Source organism: Triturus cristatus, chromosome 3_2 (genome assembly GCF_964204655.1).
Source record: "Triturus cristatus chromosome 3_2, aTriCri1.1, whole genome shotgun sequence".
Taxonomy (NCBI): domain Eukaryota; kingdom Metazoa; phylum Chordata; class Amphibia; order Caudata; family Salamandridae; genus Triturus; species Triturus cristatus.
The window spans coordinates 778,332,128-778,345,617 of record NC_140584.1 but is presented as its reverse complement, the minus strand read 5'-3'; the positions used below and the strand labels follow the sequence as shown (position 1 = coordinate 778,345,617).

The 13,490-nt window shown below is 54.1% G+C and overlaps 1 protein-coding gene across 1 annotated transcript in view; it reads right to left on the bottom strand.

The window, feature by feature from the left end:
* The window catches only part of LOC146858096 (gamma-crystallin 1-like), a 69,101-nt gene that overhangs the window by 29,016 nt on the left and 26,595 nt on the right, over positions 1 to 13,490 (bottom strand). The gene's annotated exons all lie outside the window — the stretch shown is intronic.

The window sequence follows — 13,490 nt, the reverse complement described above, 5'->3', positions numbered from 1 at the left end:
TTCCCCCAACGATCCAGCGCCCCCGCGATCTCTGATGCTAGTCAGTTCACATATTCTACCCACCATCCTGGACCTGCTTAATGCTTCCTTAGCTACCGGCATAGTCCCGCTACCCTGGAAACGGGCCATGGTTAAAGCTCTTTTAAAAAAAACAAATCTAGATAGCAATAACCCTGTGAACTATCGTCCAATTTCTCTATTACCCTGGCTCAGTAAGATTTTAGAGAAACACGTCAACAAGATACTGACGGAGTTTCTCGAGACCAACCACCTGCTGAACCCCTCCCAGACAGGGTTCCGGCCCTTGCATGGGATTGAGACCGCTCTTGTTACATCGACAGAAGAGGCCAGGAGGATTATTGATCGAGGAGGCACTGTAGCCATCTTCCTCCTGGACCAGAGTGCCACGTTTGACACTGTAAACCATAGCATCTTACTCCAGAGGCTCACCAATTTAGGAATTTCAACTCATGTCCTTAGATGGTTTAAATCCTTCTTGTCTGATCGCTCCTTTCAGGTCTTTGAGAGCAATGCCTCCTCTCCCAGCAAACCTCTGGGATGTGGGGTGCCGCAGGGCTCCTCGTTGAGTCCCACGCACTTTAGCATTTATATGACCCCGCCGGCTGCTATCGTCCGCCCTTTTGGGATAAAAATTGTGACTTATGCGGACGATACCCAGCAAGTGGTAGCCTTAAATCAAACTCACTTACAGACAAATAATAACATGAGGGATTGTTTAGAAGCAGTTGCTTCTTGGATGACCTCATCTTATCTCAAATTAAATGGGGACAAGACAGAGCTGATGCTCTTGGGAAACTCTCCCAATACCATCAATAACTCCTTCTGGCCAGCATGCCTTGGACCGACTCCCACTCCCAAGGACTCAATTAAGAGCCTGGGTATCTGGCTGGATAAGTCTCTTAACTTTACCCACCAGGCAGCCAAACTCTCAGCTACCTGTGTCAGCTTACTTAGGCTCATCCGAAAAATCCTTCCCCTACTTCCCTTTAAAGCCAGACAAATCATGACCCAAGGCCTTATACTATTTCGTATAGATTTTGGGAATGCCCTCTATCTGGGGACTCCCCAGGCTACTCTTAATAAGCTTCAGGTCAGAACTGCGCAGCACGAATTCTTTTGCAGTACCTCGCCATCTGTCAGTAAAATCCGAACTAAGGAAACTTCACTGGCTTCCAATCAGGGAAAGAATATCCTTTAAGAGCCTATGCATTGCCCATCGCGCCTTCTGGAAAACGGGCGCCACCATCAACCACTCCCTGATCTCTCCCCACTTTCCCACTAGACAACTTAGATCAGCTTCCATATTTCTGACCACGGTGCCAAAAATTAAGAGAGCCAGATCCGGCGGCCGGTTGTTTTCTTACAACTCGTCCACACTCTGGAACTCTCTTTCTTTCCACCTACGCTCAGAATCTAACCATCTATCTTTTCGAAAGGGGCTAAAAACGCTGCTGTTTAATATCTCAGATTAGGTCTCCTTTTTGTTTTATGCACACGCAGCTCTATATAGCGCTGGGACGCCTTAGGGTAGCCATCGCGCTTTATAAATGCTCTTTTCATTCATTTCATTCATTCATTGTGTGGGGCATAGTGCAACATCAATCCATATGGCGGCCCGATAGAGGCCTGCTCTCCGTGTGGCAGCGGCATTAGGATCTAGACCACCAGCACCGCCAACATTGCCGTCAGTCAGTTCCCCAAATTTCCTGGCTAGAAAAGAGGCAAGAGGTGACATATTACATGCTGCCTCCAGCCAACCCAGAGAATCCCTGTCCATGGCATGCTACAAGCGGCGTATGTTTAGAAGGTGTTACGCCGCAAGACTAGCAAGTCTGTTTTTTGTGTCGTAATTTTTTTTTATTGAAACAGAATTACACAGCCATTGCACAGTGTGGTACAGAGGCATAAAAGCACCAAACAACGCAATGCAATTCAACAGGGTAATGGTGTAGGCGGTGTGGAGGGAAGGCGCGTTACACATGGAACTAAGAAGGCCAACTGCACTGATGCTAGGCATCCTCCTAGGTGTCAAGGGTTGAGGAGTCATAGGTCTAGGGCCTACGCGGTGGGGGGGGGGGGGGGCGGCTGCAGAGATCGGGGCAACCAGTGTGTGTGGAGGATAGAAGAAGAGGGGTTTGCTCTCTGTGGCTGGATAGTATAGGCGGGGGAAGTCGGCGAGGACTGGTTGCAAGCACTAGCAGGGGAGGGGCCCGGTGTATCAGGTCAGAAAGTTCCCCACCCACCGGTGAGAGAGGTGGGAGGAGTACTCCGTATGTCGACATAGAGGGTGAAGAGGGATACGCTGGTGGTACCCCCGAGAGGGGTTCTGCATGCCTGCGTGTCCGCGGTGAGAGGGCGGGATGGATGTGTGGGGGAAGTGGGAGTAGTGGGGAAAAGGGGGTAGGGGCAGGGGTGTAAGGAGGTGGAGGCAGGGTATCGAGAAGGTGAGGGAGAGGTGGGGAGGACAGAGAAGGTGGCTGGAGAGGGGCAGGGGAGAAAAGGAGAGAGTGAGTGAGGGGAGAGCTAAGGAGGGGGCACATTGATTGTAAGGGGGGAAGGCCACAATGGGGGAGGGAAGGACGGGGGAGGTGGCAGGGCTGGGGAGATTGACAAAGTGCGGGGGATTGAAGCAAGGAGGGAGCGGTGGGCCTCCCTTGAGGACAGCAAGGGTCGGCTACAAGGAACACGAGGACACTGATCTCAGAACACGGGGTGGGATGCATAGGGGAGAGGTGGAGGGCAGGGATGGAAATAGTGTCCTTCACTTCAGTGGTCATCTCTCAGGAAAGGCGGTAATGTCTCCATGAACACCTCAGCCCGGTCCTGTAAGTTGTAGATAACATGCTCGTGTGACGCTGTCTGTATCATCGCCACTTTCCAGTCCTCCAGAGAGGGGGGCATGGATGACCTCCATTGGCGAAGTATACATATCTTGGCCATGGCCAGGGCCGTTTGGAGGAGGTGACACGGGGGGCGGGATAGGTCCGGGGAATCCCCAGTGTCATGGAGAAGAATGATGGTAAGAATGATGGTATGGTAAAGGGGAAGTGGCAGTAGCATGGACGTTCCTCAGGTGTTCCCAACATGAGACCAGAAAGATTGGATCAGGGGACACTCGCTAAGGATATGAGTGAGATTGCAGCGTGTAGCCACACATCTCTAGCAGTTTGCGTATGTTCAATTTAGTCGGTGTCCAGTGCCAGTCATGGAGCAGAATTTTAAGTGGGCTTCCCGGGTGCACCTATCCAGGTTGTCTAGGACATCAGTCTAGTCCAATTCTTAGAAGGTGATCTACAGGCCAGTTTGCCATTTGGTAAAGAGGCGGCGGTTGGAAAAAGAGATGGCCCGAGAGTATGCCGTACAGCCCCGACATCACTCCCTTGTGGCGGCCCCACATAGTGAGGTAATCTACTACTACCAATGATTGTAAGGTCCAGGGATGTGGGTCCAAGCAACACCACAGACAGTGCTGCAGTTGCAGATAGCTCCAGGTCTGCTGCAGGTGGAGACTGAATTCCTCCCTCAAACGGCCAAAGGACTTCAGGTCTACATCCTGCAGGAGTTGGTCCAGGGTGTATATGCCCGCCTCCATCCAAGGGATCCAGCATAGGGTCCGTTCATCAAAATGAAGACCATCATTGCCCCACAGCGGCGCCCCAGGATGCACATGTGGGTCCACCACGAACAGGCGATAGGAGCATAGTCAAACCTTTTTCATGGCCTGCAGCACAGGGTGTGAGTTACGTGGCTGGGGACCCCATAGAGAAGGCTGAGTCCCTTGCTGCCAGAAAGGAGCATTTGTTCTGTGAGGCTCTACGGCAGTAGATCCAGAGTACCAGGGAGCAAGTATGCCATTTACAAGAGGTGAACAGCCAGGGCATAGTGCTCTACCGAAGGCAGGCTCAAGCCTCCACAAGAGCGGATGCCATGAGCTTGAACACGGATAACTGGGGCCGCAAGGAGCCCCATGCGAAGGACGAATCTGTGCGTCAATGAGGCAGAGGGTGGTTAAAAGCTCTAACACGGGGAGCATGCCCAGTGTAGCGTTGAAGCATGGCAGAGTGACCATTCTCACTGCTTCACTGCTTGCACCCTGCCCCACATGGAGAACTCCAAGAGGGACTACTTCTTGAAGTCCATTTTCATCTGGGCTAACAGTGGGTCCATGTTGTCCGACACCGTCCCGTCCAGCCCTCTATTAACCAGGATCTCCAGGTATTTGAGATGTGAAGATTTCCAACAGAAAGGTAACCATGTGTTGCCACTTTTGTGGTGCTGGATGAGAGTGGTAGGGCCTCACTCTTGTCCCAGTTTACTTTGTAACTGATAGGGCTGCAAAGTCATTGATAACTTCCAACAGAGCCAGCAGCGAGTGGTCTGTGAGGGTGAGCTGGACATCGTCGGCGTAGAGATAGGTCTTGGACAGTCCACCCATGAGAGGAACACCCGCTATGTGAGGCGAGTGACAGATAGCAGAGGAGAGGGGAGGCCAGGAGAAATTGGAGGAGGAAGTGAGCAGCACTGGCGGGTGCCCTTCCAGATTAAGAAGGGGTCTTAGAGGAACCCCGTGCAATTGACCTGGGCTGTTGGGCAATCATACAGCAGTCGTACTTTGGCAATTAATTGGTCTCCCAGTTCAAATGTTTTCATGGTGGCAAAAAGGTAGCTCCACTTGATGCAGTCAAACGCCTTCTCGGAGTCCAGGGAGAGGGCCACCGCATCGGCCAGGAGATCCTTGGCTGCCCAGAGGGCGTGGGCCAGGGTGTGAAGATGGCTTCTGGAAAAGCGGCCCGGTACGAAGCCAATCCGTGTGTGGTGGATCAGGGAGGGAATGACCTTGCCAAGGGGTGACGCCAGGATGCTGGCAAGGATTTTGATTTAGCTGTTCAGCAGTGAGATGGGTTTGTAGCTGCAACATAATAGTGGGTCTCTCCCAGGTTTGGGCACAACTGCAATCACTGCCCCGTTGGAGAGGGGTCCCAGGGATGTCACCCGCTCTGCTTCTGGAAGGTGGCATGCAAGGAATCGACTACCTCCTCACCAGCCCACCTATAAAACTCCACAGGGAAGTCCCCCTCACCTGTGGCTTTGTGATAGGGCAATTTGGAGATGGCCTGCGCAATCTCTTCTTTACTGATCTCCCCCAGCAGTAGTTCCCTACCCTTGTCGGAAAGGCAGGGGAGGTCCATGCCCTCCAACAAGGTGGCGACACATTCCGCGGTTGCTGGCATGTCTGGGGTGTACAGTGTCTTGTGCAATGAAGCAAATTTGTAAACAATGTCCTACGGTCGGGTGAAAATCTCCCCACTCATCGAGTGAATGGCAGGGATGGCCATGGCAGCTTCCATTGTCTCAGTTGGGCAACCTTCTCCCGCTGTTCATAGTGATGCTCCTTCAGGCGCTATAGTGTGTATTCAGCTTTGGAGGTGAAGAGGCAATTTAGGGCCATGCGGGCCTGTTCCAGGTGTGAACCTAGACCTCTGGTCCAGGCCAGCACTCTCCCCAGCAGTTCAGTCGCATCACCGTTCCTGGGACTCACAGCCTTCCCTCCTCAGAGTTCGCACCTGCCACCAGCACCTTAGTCAGCACCTTCGCCGGTGCCTCCACTGGCCGCCGCACTGCCGTTCCTCTTCTTCTGCATCCCACCCCCCCCCGACTTTACCCGCTCTGCCCTGGAAACCTTGTCTTGTGACATTTGTTCTTTGTGTCTTTTTTGTGATTACTGTGTATTTCTTTTCCACTTCTGTGCCCTTTGGTTGTTTCTGCTGTTGTTTTCCCGCTGCTAAAGCCCCGCGGCCCCTTCCCTCATCGCAGCCCCGCTCCTGTCTCCTCTCCTCTGCGTGCCAAAGGCAAGTCCATCTGCACTCGTTCGTGCCTGGACCCCATGCCCAGCGCCAGACCCCCGGGCCCTGGCGACCAGCGCAAGATGCAATTACCCTCTATGCTCTCAACGCCGGACGGACTTCCACCTGCTTCCAGGCCACCCCGAAGCTCACCCACGGACCCTTCACCTGTTGAAAACTGCAGCTACACAGCCAGCGCACACCAGCACGTCCTGTCCATCCCAATGTGGCAGACAACAACCACCTCAGCTGTATGCTACTCAACACCCGCTCAGTCCATAAGCACGCTGTCGAACTCTCAGACCTGCTCGACTCCTCCGCCCCGGACGTCGCCTTCCTGACAGAGACCTGGATGAACACCTCCTTGGCACCCGACATCGACATAGCCATCCCGGACGGCTACAAGATCACCCACAGGGACAGAAAAAACAACAAACCAGGAGGAGGACTAACCATCATCCACAGGAACGCCATCAGGATCTCAACCAACACCGAAGACTCCCTCAGCATGGCCGAACACCTTCACTTCCAGATCCACGTCAATTACAACACCACACTCAGAGTAACACTCGTCTACAGACCTCAGGGCCCCCGACCGCATTTCAGCGAATCCATCGCTGACCTCATCAGCACGCACGCTCTCGCCTCCACAGACTACATCCTCCTCGGAGACCTGAACTTCCACTTCGAGAACGTCAACGATAGCAACTCCACAACATTGATCGACAACCTCGCCAACCTCAGACTCAAACAACTCATTTCGACACCCACCCACTCAGCCAGTCACACGCTCCACCCCATCTTCTCCGCCAGCGACCACATCACCTTCAGCCACATCACCAAACTCCACTGGACCGACCACTACTGCAGCCACTTCTCCTTTGAAAAACACACTGCACAAAACCAACCGCAACGTTTCCCACACCGTAGCTGGAAAAAAGTCACGAAGACCAGCTCACCACCACACTCGTCCAGGACCCTCAACCCGAGCCCTTCGATACCGATGAAGCAGCCAACATCTTAAGGCAATGGATCGACGATTGCGCCAACACCCTCCAACAGGCACACCGACACAAGAGCCATCTGGTTCAATGCCGACCTCCAAGACTCCAAGCACACCTGCAGAAGACTAGAGAAACATTGGCACAATAATCAGACACCAGACAACCACGCAGCCCTCATGAATGCCAGACGAAAACACCACCAACTCATCCGATCCACCAAAACCACCTCCTTCAAAGAACGTATCAACAACAATGCACACAACAGCAAAGAGCTCTTAAACATCGTGAAAGAACTCGTGAGCCCTAGCTCCTGCTCCAATGACATACCGCCATCACAAGAACTCTGAGACTCACTGGCTACCTTCTTCCACCGCAAGATCGCAGACATCCACAACAGCTTCAACACCCAGACACCGACGACAGACCCCATCACCCCTGAATGCACACCCACCAGGCACACTGACCCTCTACTCTCCTGGCACAATGTCAACGATGAAGACACCATCAAAATCATGAACACCATACACTCTGGATCAACCTCCGACCCCTGCCCCCACCACATTTTCCACAAGGCAAGCTCCATCATCGCACCCCAACTCAGAAAGATCATCAACAGCTCCTTCGAGACCGCCACCTTCTCAGAAAAGCTGGAAACATGCCGAGATCAACGCCCTTCTCAAGAAACCCAAGGCGGATCCAAAAGACCTCAAGAACTTCCGACCCATCTCCCTGCTCCCGTTCCCGGCAAAAGTAATTGAGAAGACCGCCAACAGACAACTGATCCACTTCTTGGAGGAGAACAACGTCCTGGACTCCTCCCAATACGGCTTCCGCAGCAGTCACAGCACCACAACCGCCCTCATCTCCGCCACTGATGACATCAGGACCATACTGGACAACGGCGAAATTGCGGCCCTCATCCTCCTGGACCTCTTGGCCGCCTTCGACACCGTCTGCCACAACACCCTGCGCACATGCCTCCATGACACAGGGATCCAAGGCAAAGCCCTGGACTGGATCACCTCCTTCCTCACCAGCAGAACGCAGAGAGTCTGCCTCCCCCCCTTCAGGTCAGAACCCACCACAATCACCTGTGGCATACCCCAAGGATCATCCCTCAGCTCAGCCCGACCCTCTTTAACATCTACATGGCATCGCTCACCAACATCGTCTGAGCACACCACTCCAACATCATCTCTCATACGCCGACGACACCCAGCTGATCCTATCCCTCACCAAGGACCTGGCCACTGCCAAATCCAACCTCCAGGAGGGAATGAAAGCCGTCGCAGAGTGGATGAAGACTGCCGGCTGGAGCTGAACTCAGACAAGACGGAGGTCCTCATCTTCGGCTCCACCCCCTACGCATGGAACGAATCCTGGTGGCCAGCCATACTGGGAGCTGCCCCAACACCCACCAACCACGCACACAACCTGGGAGTCATCCTGGACTCAACAACACTCTCCATGGCCCAGCGAGTCAACTTGGTTGCCTCCTCCTGCTTCAACACCCTCCGCATGCTCCGCAAGATTTACAGATGGCTGCCCACCAATACCAAAAGAACGGTCACCCAAGCACTCGTCAGTAGCAGGCTGGACTACGGTAATGCCCTCTACTCAGGAACTATGGCCACACTCCAGGAGAGACTCCAAAGCATACAAAACGCCTCTGCTGCCTCATCCTCGGCACAGACACATCACCATCCACCTGAGAGCCCTGCACTGGCTCCCGGTCAACAAGAGGATCATCTTCAAGCTCCTTACCCACGCTCACAAAGCCCTCCACAATGCTGGACCAGCATACCTCAACGAACGACTGTCCTTCTACACCCCAAACCAACAGCTTTGCCCTGCCGACCTCGCACTTGCCACCGTCCTACGCATCTGCCGAACGACCACCGACAGTAGATCTTTCTCCCACCTCACCGCCAAGACATGGAACACCCTCCCCATCTGATGCGTCAGACCCAGGACCTGCTGACCTTCAGGAGATGTCTCAAGACCTGGCTGTTCGACCAGTAGCTGCTCCCCCCCCCCTCCCCTCAGCACCTTGAGACCCTCACAGGTGAGTAGCGCGCTTTACAAATGTCTGATTGATTGATTGAGTGTTTGGGCAGGGTGGGGTGAGAGCAATAGGTGCGGGTAAGGGAGGCTATCTGCCTCTCCAGTTTAGTCCAGTGGAGAGTCGCTTGTTTGTTGGACAGGGCACAATCCTTCATGAGTTGGCTCATTTTGTTGCCTTCACGGCTGCCCACAGGATTCTGTGGGTTCCACCGAGTCCCTGTTGTACGACAAGTATGTTGCGACATGAGCTTTCAATTCAGACTTGCCCTAAGGGGTGCAATATTGCAGTACATTTAGATGGCATGGTTTGTGCCCCGTGGAGGCTAAGCACACATTGAGGGATAAGAGACCCGGGTAGCGGTCAGATAGTGCAGCTTTCAATAATCAGGACTCTGACAAGAGCTACCATTTTCTGAGAGATGAGGAAGTAGTCCAACCTAGGTTGTGTGCCATGGACCGGTGAGAGGAAGGTGTATTCCTTATCACAGGTGACTGAGACGCCATTGGTCCACCACACTGTGGTCCAAGGTCACGTCTCCCAATAGGTCCCTGTTGACATCATTGCATTCTTTTAGGGGTCCTGTCCTGTTCAGGAATGCCCGAGTGGGCACGTATACCAATCCTACACAGATGGACCTGTCCCCAAATTGCAATTTGGCAAATATGTACCTGCCAGCCTGGTTAGACCATGTTTTCATGATTCTGACAGGCAAAGATCTCTAGATGAGGATATCTTCCCCACACTTCTGGGGCGTCACCCCTCTCAGAGGATGGCACAGCTGCAATGCTGCTATGTATCGACTTGCCCACCCAATCTCGGAGCAGCTTATTGGATTCTAGGTTGTCCAGGTGGGACTCCTGCAAGAGAGCCACATCTGCCCGCCCCATCTGGAGGTAAGAGATCACCTTTTTCCATTTGATTTAGTGTGTGAGGCCATTAACATTCCAGGATAGGTCGGGAAAAGGGTGTGAGGAGTGTGTAGCGGGAGCAGACATGGGCACACAGAGGACCCGCAGTGATGTGGGGCTATGGTGGGATGTAGGGGGGATTCAGGTGCAGGTAGAGCGACGGCAGTGGTGCAGGGGTTATGAGTGTGGAATGATTATGCAGTCGGTGAGGGGGCTGGGGTGAGGAGAGGGGTGCGAGGGGGGAGCAGGCCTAGGTGGGGTGGTGGGGGAGTCTGAAGGGGTAAAGTAAGAGATGGTAGAGGGTGAAGGAGGGGAGGGTGAGGGTGAAGGGAGAGGAGGGTCCTGTGGGAGACGGGGGAAGAGGAGGCTGGAAGGGAGGGAGGACGGGCAGGTAGTATTCCGGACATGCAGGAAAAGGGCTCCCCACAGGATGCTGACCAATGCGGTGCGCAAGCATGTGGCACCTTGGGTATGAACTATTGGAGGGGGGAAGAGGATGCCAGGGGAAAGGGATAGGATAAGTTGCTGCAACGAAGTGCAGCATGGGAGACACTGAACTGTACCGTAGGTCTAAACCTGTGGAGGCGGCACACCAATGGGGCCCCTTCGGGCAGGCATGGTGGTCTGGGTGTCAGCCGGGCATAGGCGTGAGTGGGTGGGGGCCTAGGATATCCACCAAGGTCCGTCGGGGTTAGAGCAAGGATAGGTATTCCTAAGGCTCCCCAAGTGTGGGGACTAGTGTAAACGGGCCCGAGGCGCTGTGTGTGCAGCAAGGTGTGGGGTTGCACTGCCCTTGTCAGGGGGTGCATGTCCCCTGGTGAGGTGCTGCAGTCAGGGGGCGGGTCAGGATGGAGTGGGCAAGGTGAGAGACCGACTCCTGGCAGCAGGATGGCATCAGGTTACCATAGTCAGGGTGGTGGCAACCCCGTCAATGGTGGGGGGTGGCACACTAGAATGAACATACAGGGGATAATCCCGAGGGGAGGGGGAGTGGGGGGCTATCTACATACAGGTTCCAAGCAGCCACAGGAGTCCAGAAACAAGGGGTTGGGGGACAGCATAGCTCCCAGTGGAAAACAGAACCACAGCGCAGCCCAGAACATTTCCAGCAGGGAGCAGGCCAAGTGTGCGGGGAGGCTGAGGGAGGGAAAGAGGTGTCAGTGTAACCCCAGGTCACTGGCCTGCTATCGCAGTGGGCGTGGAAGTCTAGCATTGCTCTTGCAGGGGGAACTAAAACAAAGAAGCATACTACGCACATTGCGTATATGCAGCATTAACAATTAACACGTTCAGAAATTCAAGCATTCATGCAGTTTTGGCGATACTCAGCCGTCCGATGGGCATCACAGGTGAGTAGCGCGCTTTACAAATGTCTGATTGATTGATTGAGTGTTTGGGCAGGGTGGGGTGAGAGCAATAGGTGCGGGTAAGGGAGGCTATCTGCCTCTCCAGTTTAGTCCAGTGGAGAGTCGCTTGTTTGTTGGACAGGGCACAATCCTTCATGAGTTGGCTCATTTTGTTGCCTTCACGGCTGCCCACAGGATTCTGTGGGTTCCACCGAGTCCCTGTTGTACGACAAGTATGTTGCGACATGAGCTTTCAATTCAGACTTGCCCTAAGGGGTGCAATATTGCAGTACATTTAGATGGCATGGTTTGTGCCCCGTGGAGGCTAAGCACACATTGAGGGATAAGAGACCCGGGTAGCGGTCAGATAGTGCAGCTTTCAATAATCAGGACTCTGACAAGAGCTACCATTTTCTGAGAGATGAGGAAGTAGTCCAACCTAGGTTGTGTGCCATGGACCGGTGAGAGGAAGGTGTATTCCTTATCACAGGTGACTGAGACGCCATTGGTCCACCACACTGTGGTCCAAGGTCACGTCTCCCAATAGGTCCCTGTTGACATCATTGCATTCTTTTAGGGGTCCTGTCCTGTTCAGGAATGCCCGAGTGGGCACGTATACCAATCCTACACAGATGGACCTGTCCCCAAATTGCAATTTGGCAAATATGTACCTGCCAGCCTGGTTAGACCATGTTTTCATGATTGTGACAGGCAAAGATCTCTAGATGAGGATATCTTCCCCACACTTCTGGGGCGTCACCCCTCTCAGAGGATGGCACAGCTGCAATGCTGCTATGTATCGACTTGCCCACCCAATCTCGGAGCAGCTTATTGGATTCTAGGTTGTCCAGGTGGGACTCCTGCAAGAGAGCCACATCTGCCCGCCCCATCTGGAGGTAAGAGATCACCTTTTTCCATTTGATTTAGTGTGTGAGGCCATTAACATTCCAGGATAGGTCGGGAAAAGGGTGTGAGGAGTGTGTAGCGGGAGCAGACATGGGCACACAGAGGACCCGCAGTGATGTGGGGCTATGGTGGGATGTAGGGGGGATTCAGGTGCAGGTAGAGCGACGGCAGTGGTGCAGGGGTTATGAGTGTGGAATGATTATGCAGTCGGTGAGGGGGCTGGGGTGAGGAGAGGGGTGCGAGGGGGGAGCAGGCCTAGGTGGGGTGGTGGGGGAGTCTGAAGGGGTAAAGTAAGAGATGGTAGAGGGTGAAGGAGGGGAGGGTGAGGGTGAAGGGAGAGGAGGGTCCTGTGGGAGACGGGGGAAGAGGAGGCTGGAAGGGAGGGAGGACGGGCAGGTAGTATTCCGGACATGCAGGAAAAGGGCTCCCCACAGGATGCTGACCAATGCGGTGCGCAAGCATGTGGCACCTTGGGTATGAACTATTGGAGGGGGGAAGAGGATGCCAGGGGAAAGGGATAGGATAAGTTGCTGCAACGAAGTGCAGCATGGGAGACACTGAACTGTACCGTAGGTCTAAACCTGTGGAGGCGGCACACCAATGGGGCCCCTTCGGGCAGGCATGGTGGTCTGGGTGTCAGCCGGGCATAGGCGTGAGTGGGTGGGGGCCTAGGATATCCACCAAGGTCCGTCGGGGTTAGAGCAAGGATAGGTATTCCTAAGGCTCCCCAAGTGTGGGGACTAGTGTAAACGGGCCCGAGGCGCTGTGTGTGCAGCAAGGTGTGGGGTTGCACTGCCCTTGTCAGGGGGTGCATGTCCCCTGGTGAGGTGCTGCAGTCAGGGGGCGGGTCAGGATGGAGTGGGCAAGGTGAGAGACCGACTCCTGGCAGCAGGATGGCATCAGGTTACCATAGTCAGGGTGGTGGCAACCCCGTCAATGGTGGGGGGTGGCACACTAGAATGAACATACAGGGGATAATCCCGAGGGGAGGGGGAGTGGGGGGCTATCTACATACAGGTTCCAAGCAGCCACAGGAGTCCAGAAACAAGGGGTTGGGGGACAGCATAGCTCCCAGTGGAAAACAGAACCACAGCGCAGCCCAGAACATTTCCAGCAGGGAGCAGGCCAAGTGTGCGGGGAGGCTGAGGGAGGGAAAGAGGTGTCAGTGTAACCCCAGGTCACTGGCCTGCTATCGCAGTGGGCGTGGAAGTCTAGCATTGCTCTTGCAGGGGGAACTAAAACAAAGAAGCATACTACGCACATTGCGTATATGCAGCATTAACAATTAACACGTTCAGAAATTCAAGCATTCATGCAGTTTTGGCGATACTCAGCCGTCCGATGGGCATCGATCCCAACGTTCCTGCAGTGGCGCCCCCTGACTTGCCGGGTCGACA